Genomic DNA, 16,924 nt, shown 5'->3' on the forward strand with positions numbered 1-16,924 from the left:
TACTTCCTCTCCATGTCCTCACAGACAGTCCCAGCAAGTCTGAGTTGGGCCCTTTCATTTATTCCTTCTATAGATGTTTTAATTAATCCCGATTCATTCTAAGGACTGGGAACATCTATGATGTCATTGTAAGGCAGACTTCTAGCATTGGGCTCAGGAAATTAGCCGTTTGGGGCTTGATGGTGCCTGGGTCCCCTTTCTGCCCCGTTTCAGCTCCTGCTTCTTGTTTTTCATTGTCCTTCAGCTTTATAGTCTGTGTTTTGGTCCACGACGCATCGGAGCTGAAATGACCCCACAAGGTGGTGCTCACCTCCAGGTCCCCGACCCCCAACACAACCATGGCCGACATTCATGGAGCTTTGCCAAGCCGGCCCATGGTTACGGAGGGAGGCAGAAGGGGTGGTTTAGCAATGGGCGGGTGACCACCCTGCCAGGACCTCCTGCCTCCCCTCTTCTGCAGGTGTAGAAACAGCCCCTTCTCACACTGGGCCTGTCCTCCCCAGGGACAAGGAATCCTGGCACACCCACACGCAGGCTAAGGATGCTGACCTGGGCACTCCCATCAGCATCTTTATGACACCACGATCTCTGTGCAAACATTCCTGAACCCTGTCATGGAACACAGATCCCAACAGCTTCTGAGTCATTATTCTGTCTGCTCTGAGTCCTGCTGGGTCCTGGTACCCTTATGGACCTCCAGAGGGTAAAGCTGCTAGTGCCCTGGTGAGAATAGAAAACAATAAAGCACTTACCTCCCTAACAGCCAGAACCCACTCTTCACAAGTATCACAAATGTCCTGGCTGAACAGAAAAACATGCACACTTCTGGCTCAGCTCAGGCCAAACTGAGGACTGCCCAGGCAGGACCTCAGGGCCTCCATGGTTGACACACCCAAGGTACCTCATAAAGCCAGGGCCCCACTGCAGGTGTGGGGAAGGAGGGGAGGGTGGGGCAGCACCCTGGACACACCCCACTGCCAGGTGTAGGGGAGGGCAGGGAGGGTGGGGACAGTCCCTGGACACACTCCACTACTAGGTGTGAGGAAACGCCCAGGCCATCTGGAGACCCCGTGGAGAAGGTACGAGGCCCACAGACCAGGTGGGCTGGGAGGCAGTGTCACCCTTTGCCACCTAACTTGATTCATTTTACGTGGTCCTCATTTTCGACTAGAACACTTCCTATCACAGCCCCTCAGTGACAAAGTGGTCAGCTCATGCCACCACCCTGACCTGCTTCAAAAGCTCATTGCCCATGGAGTCAATCCTAACTTTTCTCGTCACATCTGGCCCCGTCAGCTGTTTTTGTTCCAGGAGCCCAGACTCGCACACTCTGTCACACTCTGTCCAGGGTATGGACGGCTCTGGGTCACACACAGGGACCATGGCACAGACACAGCCACCTGAGCCTGGTGGCCCTGTGGGCTGGTCCCTTGGTGGCTACAAAGGGGCCATGGCAGAAGGAGAAGAGGTTGGGAGTGAGGGACACATGAATACCCTGTGCCAAGTGGGGGGTACGGGGGTGTCAAGTGCCAGAGAGGGTTTTCTCCCAAGGATGGTCAGCCAGAGGGGTCACAGCACCCTCCCTCCTGCCCTGCTTCTTGCCTCAGTGTCTCAATCCTTAAGCTCTAGAAATTTCTGGTTCCTGCCTGTGGGGTCCAAGTAATCCTATCAGAAGTCCCCCACATGTGGGCCAATCACCAATCCCTTCCTTGGTGGAAATGGGGAGGGTAGACAGGGTTAAGTTCATTTTTCATCAGCAGAGGTGGCTTCCTGTGGTCTCCACTGGTCCCTGACATCATGAAACTTCCTGGGGAAGCCACTGGAGCCGGGGCAGTCTGAGCAGTGGAGGGCTGGCTGTGCTTCTCCAAAATGTGCTGTGTGTGGCCCTACTGCCAGGTGCCTGTGGTAGCCAGGGGTCTGTCTCCCAGTAGACAGCTGGGCCCAGACATACAGAGACACAAGACAAAGAGAAACGAGCAGGTCACTGGGCTACCTGGGCAGGGCCAGGTGCTGTTTGGAGGGAAGGGGCTCTTCACAAGTTAGGGCTTATGTTGTGTGACACGTGGCCATGACAGCCTCTCTGGAGAGCCAGGGACCTCTCTGATGGGCAGGGACCCAGGCTCACAGGGCTGGTGCCGAGACTGACCTCTGGTCATGGTCAGTTCAGTCCACCCAGCTGCCCAGCCTCGCCCTCACCTGGGCTTCCATTTCTTACATGAGGCAGTGCCATCCTAGGGGGCAGTGAGGGAGCAAAGCATCATTGGGATGACAGGGACGCTTATCCTGGAAACTGCGCCTGACCACAGGCGAGCGGGAGGAGATAGGCCTGGGAGGCTCTCCTGGGATCACCAGCCTCTCAGGCCCCAGGGGATGACGGGGAATGGGGGCTGAGTCCCCAGGCCACTATGGGGTGGGTGGTTTCCTCCCAGGGCCCCTAGACACCAGTACTGCCTGTGGGCAGACCTGAGATGGCACCAACAGAGCTGCACTGACCTCCACCCAGAAACTGTATGCAAGTGAGGTAAGAACCCAAAGACGCTCACAGCTGACCAGACAGCTACCAGGACCGCCGGGGACATCTGTCCCTGGTGCTTCCCAGGCCAGCTCCTTGTTATCGGGCTCCCACGAGGTGCCAGGTCAACAAGCTACCAAAGAGACGCAGGGCTGACAGTCAGGCTGCTTGACTGGGTCTCAGAGCCCTGAGGATCCAGCCAACAGCACGCAGAAGCAGAGGCTATGGGAGACATCAGAGCTTTGATCCCCAATAACTAAAAACCAGAGTATGGCACCCCTCAGAGAGGCCAGTCCGTCTATGGTAACTTCACTTTCAACAGATCGTGACTTTGAGAAAACCATGGTTGGTGGATGGCAATGTCACAGCCCCTGTGCATGGCGATGCATTGCACCAGCTCTTTGTCCATGTGGTTCAGAGCTCTTGAAAGTGTTTCCCAGTAAGTGAAGATGAACGTCATTTGTCTCCTGCACAGAACATGCTTCTCCAGACATGCGTGCAGCCTGTGGACTGTGTAGGGTGGCCACCCAGCCATCACTCTGGAGGCCGGTGACCTCAATACCAGGTGTCCCGAAGGCCGACGGGCCCCAGGGCAGCTCCCTTGTGATGCTAAGGAGGTGCGGGTAGGAGGTCACACTATCTTAGGGCACCCCAAGTCTGTAAGCTGTGGTCTCCAGCCTGACCCAGATCCAAGGCAACCTCAGCTGCTCACACCTTTGAGAAATGGCCTTCCCTTGGAGACATCTTTGCTTCATGGAAATAACTTTAGCAGCTGCAAAATCAGGACCTGCTCACTGTGTAAACATTAGGAAACAGACATGAGAATGGAGAACCTGCAGAGGGCCTCCCCTGTGCAGATGCAGAAGGGAGTTGACCAGGAACACTGTGAGAACTCTACAGCCACTCTCGTCCCTTCAGCAGTCGGCCCTTCCCACAACGCAGACCTGCCCGCACTGATTTTGTGGAATGGACGACACCTCATCACCTGTGACTGACCAACATGCTTGAAACTCAGGCCATCCACGACTTCAATCTGTTAGAAGTAATGCCCTGTCACCTGCATGCAGTCCTGCAGTGCACACATCTGAGACTCTGGGGGTGCCCCCTCACTGCAGGGGACAGAGGAGGTGGGAGTGGGGTGTAGGCTGGAGAGAGGCAGGGACACGCATATGCACACATGCCTAGGCTAATGGAAATGCCCTGGACTCACAGCGATGGTGGCTGCACCATCTGAGCTGCATATTTAAAGTGGGTAATGGTTTGTGAATTTTACCAACACAAGACTCCACAGAACAAGAAGGCCTTGTGACCGCTTCTTCCCATCCTGAGCCTTCCTTCCCTGCAGGCCTAGAGCTTTCTGAGTGAAAGGCCATGGGCCCCAGTGTTCTGGGGCCTCTGCTGCCTGCACTGTCTGCTACGCCGGGAGGTGGACACCACTCCCTTTGGGGAAGTCTGGGGCCCTGGGCGGTGCCACAGTGCACTCTGACCACTGTCGCACTGGCACTGATGTGAACCTGGGCCAGGGAGGGGCAAAGGCTCCTGGGAGGTGCCCCTACCCAGAATCTGCCCTCCATCACCATGTTCAGAGACCCCCACCTGAGTCCTAGTGGAGGCAGAGCCCATCCCCCATCACAGGCTGGAGACCTAGCTTCTGCCTCCCCCAGCCTTGCTAAAGTGCGTGTCAATGCAGAGACGAGCAGCTGGGGTGAGGCTGCAGGGCAGTGGGGACACAGTGGCACCGAGGCCAGCAGGGGGCCAGCTGCAGGGCTGGGGACAGCACTGCAGCCAGCCGTGGGGTTTGCACTTCTTTGCTGAAGCTGTCAATAAATTCCTTTCCTGCTTCCACCAGCCACAGCTGCTTCCTGATGCTTCATCTGTGATGTGTTTCCTTTCACCAGACGTCTGTGGAGGACCCTGAACTATTCCAGATAGGGCTTCAGCCAGCCCATCTTACCCAGGCAGGCAGTGGCCAGCAGGGCCCTGTCGAGTGGTGCTTGTGGGGCCAAGCACGTCACACGACCCACTGCCTCCCGGTCACACATGTTCTCCCGCAGAACTGCCCACCCCAGGAAATAATGGACCAGTTTTCTGTTTTCACCATGAGGTAACAGAGCAGGAAGTTGTGTGGGGTGGGTGCAACCCGACATCACTGTGGGTTACAAAATCAGACTGGATGGCGCGAGATTGTGACCAGGAAGAATGGACACTGTAACCTCATGTGACAGAGTTTTTACTGAAAAGCCACTCAAAAGGGGACACCTAGCAGTGCTGTAAATAATTATATGCATTTACAGTCTTTGTGCTTCTTTTTAAGCTCTGTACTTATAGTGTGCAAATATAAACAGGCATCCAGTAAACACATCAGAACAGAAAACGTGTTACAGACACATAAGACTTGACCGTAACTGGTGGGGCAGCTTACCTCTAAGTCTCCCAGCAGGAAGTACCCTTTTTTCAGGCATGTGAACTAACCCTCAACTCCTAACCTATCCTGGGCCAGGATGGGGCATGGCCAGCTCCCCACAGGCTCCTGTGTGGCCCCCAGAGTGACTTGCCTCAGAAATGTGGGGATGTGGGGGACCTGGGGGCAAAGAACATGCAGGACTCCTAACACAATGCAGAGAGGCACTCCCTGTATGCTTCCCCAGGGGTGCTCATGGAGGACATGGAGGGAATAGGTGCATCCACGTCAGCCACCAAGAAGGGCTGTAACCACACTGCAAGGCTCGGACAGACCACACCAGCTTCATAGGATCTGGTCACACAACCTTTTTGCAGGATTTCCACGATTCAGGGTTCATGGCTATCTACAGTGCAGCTGACATGATATCAGAGACAATTCACCACCTCCCCAGCTGCTTAAAGCACGCCAAAGGGGACGATATGAAAGTCTGTCTCATGACAAGCACTCTGTACATGCAAATGAAAACTTAGAAAAGAATAATAAAAAACAAATCCAAGACTATCTACAAGGCTAGATCTTTGTAGAGGCTGCAGGTTCTGGAGACTGAAGGAATTCGTATGGGTCGTGCATCACCTCTATCTGCTCACCAACACTGAGATGAGAAGAGCTTCCTGCAAGGATGGAAAAGACAGGACATTTCCACAGATCTGCACACATGGCCCAGGCTCAGCAGGAGCCTGGCCGAAGTTGCATGTCTGCATCTCTGCATCTCTGCTGTCAGCAAAGCCGAGGACTCAGCAGAGCCATGGCTCCCAGGGTACAGGCCACCCCCCATCTCTCCCAGGGCACAGGCCACACCCCAACTCTCTCAGGGTACTAGCCACCCCCCATCTCTCCCAGGGTACAGGTCACCCCCCAACTCTCTCAGGGTACTAGCCACCCCCATCTCTCCCAGGGTACCAGCCACCCCCCATCTCTCCCAGGGTACCAGCCATCCCATCATATCTCCCAGGGTACAGACCAACCCACCATCTCTCTGGGGAACCTACTTCATGCGCCGTTTATCACAAGGTTAATGGGACTGAAAATACTGGTCCTGGCTGTGGTGGTGTTTCCCACCATTGCTCTGGGCCACCTCTCACAACTCACCCCGCCCCTGGCCCCACCTATCTGGGCGGATACCTGCAGGAGTAAACAGAATTACTGAAACATAGGGCTCTGAATCTGATGAAGGAAGAGCTTTGGAACTTCAAAAGCTCTCCACATACCCACAGACACTGTGCCATGTGACCCAGGCGAACTATTAACAGAGGACAAGCCTGTCTCCAAGGGAATCCCACCATTGTGTGAGAAACTGGAATAGTGCAGAGAAACCATAGCACTACAGTGTGAGAGAAAAAAAAAGGCTGCAGTCAGAGAGAAAATAAAACATTCTACCCACAAGTACTGGAAAACAAAAGAAAGACCTCTTCCTATCAACCTTTTGAAGAAGTCACTCCTGCAGATGTCTAGGAAGAGAAATAATAAATCAGTAATTGCCATGAATAACCAAGGCAACAAGATAGCTCAGAAAAAAAGTGAAAAGTCTCCAGAAAAAAAACTTAAAGATATGGAAATATGTGACTTAAATAACAGAGAATAAAAGATTGCAGTTCTGAAAAAACTCAATAAGATGCAAGAAAACACAGAAAGGCAGTTTAATTAACTCAGAAACACAATCAAAGAACAACATGAGCATTTTACGAAAGAGATTGAAATTTTTAAAAAGAACCAAATAGAATTTCTGGAGATTAAGAACTCAATAAAAGAAATTAAGATGAAATAGCCAGCTTAGGTAGCAGAGTTGGCTAGATGGAGGAAAGAATCAGTGACATCAAAAATAGAAACCTGGAAATGACACGGATGGAAGAAGAAAGAGACTTGAGATTTAAAATAAATGAAAGAACTCTACAAGAACTTTCTGACTCCATCAGAAACAGCAATATAAGAATAATGGGCATACCAGGAGAAGAAAGAGAGAAGGGAACAGAGAATATATTCAAACAAATCGTCGATGAGAACTTCCCAAACTTGTGGACAGAACTGGATCCTCGAATACAAGAAGAAAGTAGAACACCTAATTACCTCAATCCCAGAAGGCCTTCTCCAAGGCACATTGTATTAAATATGTCAAAAATCAACGACAAAGAAAGAATCCTCAAGGCAGCCAGGGAAAAGAAGACGGTAACCTACAAAGGAAAGCCCATTAGATTATCATCAGATTTTTCAGCAGAAACTCTACAAGCCGGAAGGGAATGGAACCAAATATTCAAACTATTGAAAGAGAGAAATTATGAGCCAAGAATAATATATCCAGTAACGATATCCTTTAGATGTGAAGAAGGAATAAAGACCTTTCCAGACACACAAAAGCTGTGGGAATTTTCTAATACACGACCTGCACTACAAGAAATACTAAAGGAAGCTATTCGACCACCATCAACAGGGACAATTTGTGGCAACCAAACATAAAAAGGGGGAAGGTAAAGGCATGAACCAGAATGTGGAAATGGAGAAAGTAAGCGTGCTGAAGAAAATGGAATACTCTAAATATCAAACTTTCTTTTACATAAACTTAAGGGTAACCACTCAAAAAAAAAAATCCAGAACTGAAATATATACTGTAATAAAAGAAGAAACAGAGGGAAACATCATAGAATACCACCACACAGAAATAATAGACAAAAACAAAAACACAAAGAAACAATGGAGACAAATGGAGACAGCATTACCAGAAAACTAAAGATAGAATGACAGGAAATCCTCACATATCAATAATCACCCTAAATGTAAATGGACTGAACTCACCAATCAAAAGGCACAGAATAGCAGATTGGATCAAAAAACTAAACCCAACCATATACTGTCTCTAAGAGACACATCTCAGCTATAAGGACAAGCACAGACTCAAAGTGAAAGTGTGGAAATTGACACTCCAAGCAAACGGTATCCAGAAAAAATCAGGTGTAGTCATACTGATATCAGATGAAACAGCCTTCAGGGTGAAAAAAGTAACAAGAGACAAAGTTGGACATTTCATAATGGTAAAGGGGACTATACAACAAGAAGACATAACAGTCATCAACATTTATGCCCCCAATCAGGGAGCACCAAAATATGCCAAACAACTACTAACAGAACTAAAGGGAGAAATTGACCAAAACACAATTATACTAGGGGACATAAATACATCATTGACAGCTATGGATAGATCATCCAAACAGAAAATAAATAATGAAATAGCAGCCCTAAATGACACATTAGATGAAATGGACATCATTGACATATATAGAGCACTTCATCCTAAAACATCAGAATATACATTTTTTTCTAGTGTACATGGACCATTCTCAAGGATAGACCACATATTGGGACATAAAATCAGCCTCAGCAAATTTAAGATGATTGAAATCATACCAAGCATATTCTCTGATCACAAGGCTTTGAAATTGGATATCAACTGCAAAAAGAAAGCAGGAAAAAACACAAATGCATGGAGATTAAACAACATACTTTTAAAGAACGACCGAGTCAAAGAAGAAATTAGAGGAGAGATCAAAAGATACATATAAACAAATAACAATGAAACACATCCTACCAAAATTTGGGGGATGCAGCAAAAGTAGTTTTAAGAGGGAAATTTATATCATTACAGGCCTATCTCAAAAAACAAGAAAAATACCAAATAAATAACCTCACGTTACACCTTAAAGAACTACAAAAAGAACAAATGTAACCCAAGGTCAGCAGAAGAAAGGATATAACAAAAACCTGAGCAGAACTAAATGAAATAGAGAACAAAAAGACAATAGAAAAAATTAATGTGACAAAGAGCTGGATCTCTGAAAAGATTAACAAAATTGACAAACCCTTGGCTAGACTCACTAGATAAAAAGAGAAAAGACACTAATTAACAAAATCAGAAATGAAAAAGGAGAAGTTATCATGGACACCACAGAAATACAAAGGATCATCCAAGAATACTATAAAGGACTATATGCCACCAAATTCAATAACCTACAAGAAATGGACAAGTTCTTAGAAACATATAGCCTTCAAAGGCTGAACCATGAAGAACTGGAAAATCTAAACAGACCGATCACCAGTAATGAAATTGAATCAGTCATCCAAAACCTTCCCCAAAGCAAAAGTCCTGGACCAGATGGCTTCCCTAGTGAATTCTACCAAACCTTCAAAGAGGATCTAATACCAATCCTGCTCAAACTCTTCCAAAACATTGAAGAAGAGACAGTACTCCCTAACTCATTTTATGAGGCAAGCATTACCCTGATACCAAAACCTGGTAAGGACAACACAAAAAAAGAAAACTACAGACCAATATCTCTGATGAATACAGATGCTAAAATCCTAAACAAAATTCTAGCAAATCGAATACAACAATGCATTAACAAGATTATTCACCACGACCAAGTGAAGTTCATCCCCGGTGCACAAGGATGGTTCAACATCCACAAATCCATTAATGTGATACATCACATAAACAAAATAAAGGACAAAAATCATATGATTATATCAATTGACGCAGAAAAAGCATTTGACAAGATACAACATGCATTTATGATTAAAACACTTAATAAAATAGGTATAGAAGGAAAATACCTTAACATAATAAAAACCATGTATAACAAACCGTCAGCTAATCTCATAATTAATGGTGAAAAACTGAAGCCCTTTGCTCTACATTCAGGAACACGACAGGGCTGTCCCCTATCACCTCTACTTTTCAACATAGTGTTGGAAGTCCTTGCCAGAGCAATCAGGCAAGAGCAAGAAATAAAAGGCATCCAAATTGGGAATGAAGAAGTTAAATTATCACTCTTTGCAGATGACATGATGCTATATAGAGAAAACCCTAAAGACTCCACCAAAAAGCTATTAGAAACAATCAACAAATACAGTAAAGTTGCTGGCTACAAAATCAATGTACAAAAGTCCATTGCATTCCTATATACTAACAATGAAATCTCAGAAAAAGAAATATAAAAAACAATTCCTTTTGCAATTGCAGCAAAAAGAAAAAAACACCTAGGAATAAACTTAACCAAGGTTGTGAAGGACCTATATGCTGAAAACTATGACATTTTTAAAAGAAATTGAAGAAGACACAAAGAAATGGAAAGACATTCCATGCTCATGGATTGGAAGAATCAACATAGTTAAAATGGCCATATTACCCAAAGCAATATACAGATTTAATGCAATCCCCATCAAATCCCAATGGCATTTTTTTTTAAATAGAACAAAAAATCATCAGATTTGTTTGGAACCACAAAAGACCAAAGCCAAAGCAATCTTAAGAAAAAAGAACAATACTGGAGGTATCACACACACTGACGTTAGCTTGTACTACAGGGCTACAATAATCAAAACAGCATGGTATTGGCAGAAAAACAGACACATAGACCAATGGAATAGAATTGAGAACCCAGAAATAAAACCACATAAATATGGACAGATAATTTTTGACAAAGAAGCAAAAAACATATAATGGAGAAAAGACAGCCTTTTCAATAAATGGTGTTGGGAGAATTGGAAAGCCACGTAGAAAAGAATGAAACTAGACCGCTATCTTTCACCATGTACCAAAATTAATTATAATGGATCAAAGACTTAAGCATAAGACCTGACACAATAAACTGCATAGAAGAAAACATAGGTAGTAAACTTATGGACCTTGGGTTCAAAGAGCGTTTTATGAATTTGACTCCAAAGGCAAGGGAAGTAAAAGCTAAAATAAACAAATGGACTATATGAAACTTAAAAGCTTCTGCACAGCAAAAGAAACCATCGACAAAATAAAGAGGCAACAAACAGAATGGGAGAAGATTTTTGCAAACAGTGCCTCCGATAAGGGACTAATATCCAAAATACACAAGGAACTCATGAAACTCAACAACAAAAAAACAAACAACCCAATTGAAAAATGGGCAGACAACCTGAAGAAACATTTCTCCAAAGAGGACATACAAATGGTAAATAGACATGTGAAAAAATGCTCAACATCACTAATCATTAGATAAATGCAAATAAAAACCACAATGAGATATCACCTCGCCCCAGTTAGAATGGCTATCATCAACATAACAATTAGTAACAAGTGTTGGAGAGGCTGTGGAGAAAAAGGGACCTAATATACTCTTGGTGGGAATGCAGACTGGTTATGGAAAACAGTGTGAAGGTTCCTCAAAGAATTTCGAATAGAATTACCATATGACCCATCAATCCCTCTCCTGGGCATCTACCCAAAAAATCTGAAAACATTTATACATAAAGACACGTGTGCTCCAATGTTCATTGCAGCTTTGTTTACGGTGGCCAAGACATGGAAACAACCAAAATGTCCTTCGATAGATGAATGGATAAAGAAGTTGTGGTATATATACACAATGGAATACTATTCGGCAGTAAGAGAAGATGAAATAGGAACATTTGTGACAACATGGATGGATCTTGAGAGTATAATACTAATTGAAATAAGTCAGACAGAAAAAGCAGAGAACCATATGATTTCACTGATATGTGGTATATAAACCAAAACAACAAAAGAACAAGACAAACAAATGAGAAACAAAAACTCATAGACACAGACAATAGTTTAGTGGTTATCAGAGGGTAAAGGGGTGGGGGGAGGGAGATGAGGGTAAGGGGGATCAAATATATGGTGATGGAAGGAGAACTGACTCTGGGTGGTGAACACACAATGGGATTTATAGATGATGTAATACAGAATTGTACTCCTGAAATCTATATAATTTTACTAATAATGTCACCCCAATAAATAAATAAAAAAGAAAGAAAATACTGGTCCTTATTCAAACAGCTTTCATCAAACCTGTAGCTGATTACCCTGCCCTGCCCCCCAAATGTCAAAATTTATTCTCTGAAAGAACCCTTCAATATTTGTATCTGGGAACTAAAACTGTAGCATGGACACATAACTCAGCAAATTCAAGGAACCACGAGGCAAATGTTTGGTCCCCTTCCTGGCGGGGATGTGACATCCTGGCAGGGTACTGAAGAGCCAACACAGCCACTCATTAAATACAACGTGCCCTGACCAAGGAAGATTATGCGCTCTCCTTTAATAAGAGTCCTGGAGGAACGCACTTGTTCAAACACTGTTTTAGGACTGAAAACAGGAACACTGGAAAGAAACACGCATTTCTAATGTCTAACTCCATGTGGCTGTCAGGGTCCTGGGCCTCGTTCTGCCCTGACCAAGGGCCTCAGGATGCAGCCACCTGGTACTCTTTCTGACACATGGACTGCTGGCATCTTATGGCGAAGGTCACACATTTCTAACACTAACTAAATTCCACTCCAACATGTCACTTCAGTGCAGCCGCCTGATGAGGGAGGCCCATCCTCTGTGCCCTCATGAGCTCCGGCCCCTGGGGTGTCCAGCCTTCCCTGACAGTCAGCTCTCCTGGCCTCTTCCCAGCCTGGCATGGGAGTGTCTGGGCCTGAGGCCCAGTGGGGCTGCCTTACCCAGATGGTGCTAATCTCTATCTGAGGTGCTAGACAGGGAGCTGAGGTTGGATGATGGATGTGAGCCTCCAGCTCTGCCTGCTCCCCCTGCAGGTCCTGCAAGAGCTTTGTCGTCTCATCTAAGTGCAGGTGGCCATCATCATGGTCCAGCTCCTTCTCCACTTTCCCTGCCAAACACAGGATGATGGGATATCAGCCCAGGTCACTGGGCAGCCTGGAGAGCACTGCACGTCAGCACTTGTAATGTGCACCGTGACCTCTCCCTCGTCACTATGCACACTCAGGACGACCCCTCAGAGGTGAAGCCAGAGGAGCATGAACAGCTCACAGGACAGGGGGACACCGTGGGAGCACACTGGATGGGGAGGAAGACAACAGGAGGAGTGACACACTGACAAGGAATCAGACGCCACCTCAGTGTGAGCCACTGCATGCACAGGCTTTGCCCTCCTGTCATAATAACTAGGAAGAAAGACGGTGTGAACAAGAAGCCTGCAGACACTGGTACTGGGCACAGGCCACAGCAGGGACATGCAGGGCCAGGCACTGAGCCGGTGAGGATGAGCTGCCGGGCTTGTGAGTCCCTGCCAAACAGAGCCCTGCATCCCACCGGGGGGAAGTCAACAGCTCACACATGCTGCGATAATCTGCATCCCAAGTGCATGGAAGGGTGCAGCCGACACTAAATGTGGCTCTGTGCCTGCCCTGAGGATGTGTCAGAGCAAACCCTGGACAGGGTCCGACAGCTCTAGGTTGCCCAACAGCTTGTCCAAGAAAGGCCCACCACGGTTCAAAGGGGTACAACCAAGTCTAGCACCCAACAGCATAACTGCAGAGCCTCGCCTCTGATAAACCACCACCAGGCAGGCGGCCGAGCAGGAAATCACAGCCCCACCAGGGAGGAACACCATAAAGAGATGTGGGACGAGCGGACAGGGTGTTCAAACAGCAATTGGGAACATGCTCCATGTGTTAAAGAAGGAACAAGAACCATAACCATGAAGCAAGAAGGGGATGATGATGCTGGAAAGGTGAAATGAAGCTGGATGAAAATGGAAATCCCAGGAAAGTCAATGGCAGGCCAGCACAGCAGGAATGACCACAGTGCCCTCGAGGTCACAGCAGAGGATGGCTCCCAATGCAGCAGAGACTCAACAACACCTGGGCAAAATTGGGGCACAGCCATACTTCCCATATTTGATAAAACCTATAAACCTCCTCAACCAAGAAGCTGGACATAACTCGGAAGAATAAACCTAAAGAAAAGTTAACCAGGCACATTAGGACCAATCTCCCGACAACCAGGAGTAAAGAGAAATCCTGACGTGCAGCCAGAGGAAAAAAGAGGAGTGGTGTGCAGAAGAGCGTTACCAGAGCAGCTCGAGACTGCGCACCTCTGAAGACCAGGCTGCCCTTGCTCGGTGGCTGTGAATTTCAGAAGGGCTCCCACCACCCGAATGACAGGAGGGCTCACTGTGCCTAAGCCATCTGCGTGATCACAGAGTTTAAGCTGAATGCCTACTTTCCTTCTGGGAGCCCAGCACTGAGGGTGTGTGCTGAGCAGAGGGGCTACACTGTCACAACGCTGCTGGGACACATGTGGAGGGGCCTGTGGACGTGGCACCTGGTCTCCAGGTGCTCCCCATGTGCCTTTCCTTTGTGGAGTGTCGTTAGTGTTCTTTCTCTGTAATAAACCACAGCCATGAGGACAACCATATGCTGAGGTCCTAAGAAATCAGTAAACCTGGGGGTGGCCTTGGGGGATCCCCAAATACTGGGAGAATAGAAAACCAACAGCAAGATGGCAGACATGACTCCAATCATACCAGTAACTACATTACACACAAATGGTCTAAAGACAGTGCAACCAGAAAGTGGAGACTGTCAGGATGGATTGACAAGGCAGAAAAAGAGTTAACAAAAAGTGAGTCCGAGGGGGATTAGCAGAAGGTGACTTGATTAATACTTTGCACAGCCTGCATGTACTCCTCAGAGACCATCCAGTCTCAGTCCCTAGAGAGAATTTTTTTCTGTTAAAACACCCTTGGAAAAAGGAGATAAGACCCTGACCAGAATTGTCTAGTTTTGGTGCCTGTGCAGACTACTAGAGCCTGCCCTCAGTCTGAACTCTGGCCTCATTATAATACAATTAGAATAAAATGAAACTTTTGGCTTGTGCTCCCACCTCTGTGGGTTTTTCTGTATGCATTATGGGTGAGAGCATGCACAGAAAGAAACTAGTTATATAATCAGCACACGACAATCAAAAGACCTCAGTCTACATGTCAAATGTCCTGAAGTTTGGACGTCACATCTCCTACTGTAAGAAAATTTACCTACCCTTTCCTGTAAAAGAAAAAGCTAACCTGAAGCTCGAGGCATGTGTCTTCTCTAGACACAGCCACTGGCTTCCTCATTGCCTAATTTTTAATAAAACCTTTCCTTGATCTTTACTTTTCTGAGTCTTGTGAATGTTTTCACATTCTAGGAACAACCAGGGGTATCCAAAGACAATACATAGATGACAGAGCAAGACTGTGTACCTTATGCTCCTAAAATGGTTTGACAAAACCCACTTTTAACTCTCAATCTCAGCGCTGTTGACACTAGTCCTGGTCACTCTCTGGGGGCTGTTCTGTGTATTTCAGGAGGTTTAGCAGAATCTCCAGCCTCCACACATGATGGCAGAAGCATGGCACCAATTGTGACAACAAAAGGTATCTGCAGATGTGGCCACAGTTCCCCCAGGAAAGCTGCTCCAGGTAAAAGCACTGGTATGTCCAAAGGAAAAGAGAAAAGAAGATGTACCACGAGCACCACCAGCCAAGAGCTGGGATAGCAGAGTAGACTTACAAACATCGAATGCTGGGCAAGACAAGGGAGGCATTTCCCATACATGGTCAGCAGGCCCCAAGGGAACATCTCAGAGGCAAACACGAGCACACAAGCACTGATGTGGGGGACATTTCCCATACAGGGTCAGCAAGAACCAAGGGAACATCCCGGGGGGCACACGTGAGCACACATGAGCACTGATGTTCTGAAAACAGGCCATGGTCTGTAGCAACACCAAGGAGCAAGATACAAGGACCCAGCGATCTGAAAGCTGTAGTCTGAATCAGGAAGGAGACCCAAGAACCCTGGTCTGCAGCCATCTGTAGGGGGCCCTGAGGACAGGGACCATCCACCAGGCTGAGCTAGCCTCCTGGGACCCTGGACAGGTAGCACATGACAGCCCCGTGCCCCTGGGGACAGCCCCTCAGGCTGGGTGGAAATGAGGCACCAGGGGCACCTGCTTGTCACTGACCTGCCAACCTGACTACAGTGCTAGATGGGGGTCATTTCCAGCACAATCTACCCAGAGACCTAAGCATGGAGATGTCCAGAGAGACATCAGAATACGACTTCACCGACAAAAAAATCCAGCACTGAGCTGCCATCTGCTAGGGAGTTCCCAGCCTGCAGAGAACAGGAAACAGGAAACAGAAAAGGAAAGATACCTAAGTGGGCAGTAAGCACCATTGGTAGGACAGGCCTGTTGTCATGTCCAACATCAGGAGTGGGCGAGACCAAGCTGTGTCCAGTCCATGCTGTGGCCCAGGGACCAGTGGAGGTGAGCCCACAGGGAGCCACCCCCAAGAACAACAATGCCAGACAAAGGCTGCTGGCTCTCTGGGGACCTGCAGGTGCTGAGGGAGCGTAGGACAGACTGCATCAGGTAGGTCCACAGCACCTGAAGAGCCCACAGTTATTTCTCAGGGACTTCACATAAGTCATGTGGCAGATTGCAAACTACTGCACTCTTTCCTCCTCCCGAGGAGCCTCCCGAGGCCACACACTGCAGCCCCCCAAGATCCTGCCCTTGGGGTGCACCTGTGCTCCTCTGTGGAAGTGGCCCTGTCAATTGCTGCTTTGCATGGTACAGAAATGTCCCCACCTTCTCCAAGACCCTCTCCCCTACCACACACATATCTTCTTCCATCCAATTTATGACTCTCTGAACACTAGGATTTTAGGGTTCACATGTAGCTATGTTTTAAGCAAACATTTCAGGGGCCATCTAAGTACTCGAAATTCTGCCAAATCATATTCACTCACATGAGTGCCGAGTGCCAAGTCCTAAATCACTATAGACAATTTAGTGTCAAAAGACAGTGCGGTCCCCCATTGGACACTTTGGAGTGTCACTGTCACTTCACCAAATAATTAAGAAATAAAAGCTCCATATGGCGGACACTGCAAGTCCGTGGGCCTGGCTTGTGCAGATGCCTTTCCATGCCCCCCACTCCACCCTCTGCCATCTCCCGGAGCTTGGACAGGACCCACACTGGCTGCTCGGTGGGAAAATGTGTCCACCTCCATCCAGCCACTCACAGGGACCCAGTGGCTGAAGGAAGCTAGGGCTGCTGCTCCCGAGCAAGGGGGTACCAGGCCTATGAGCCCGTGCCTGTTGGGTTGTC

This window comes from Rhinolophus hipposideros (assembly GCF_964194185.1).
Source record: "Rhinolophus hipposideros genome assembly, chromosome: 5".
NCBI lineage: Eukaryota > Metazoa > Chordata > Mammalia > Chiroptera > Rhinolophidae > Rhinolophus > Rhinolophus hipposideros.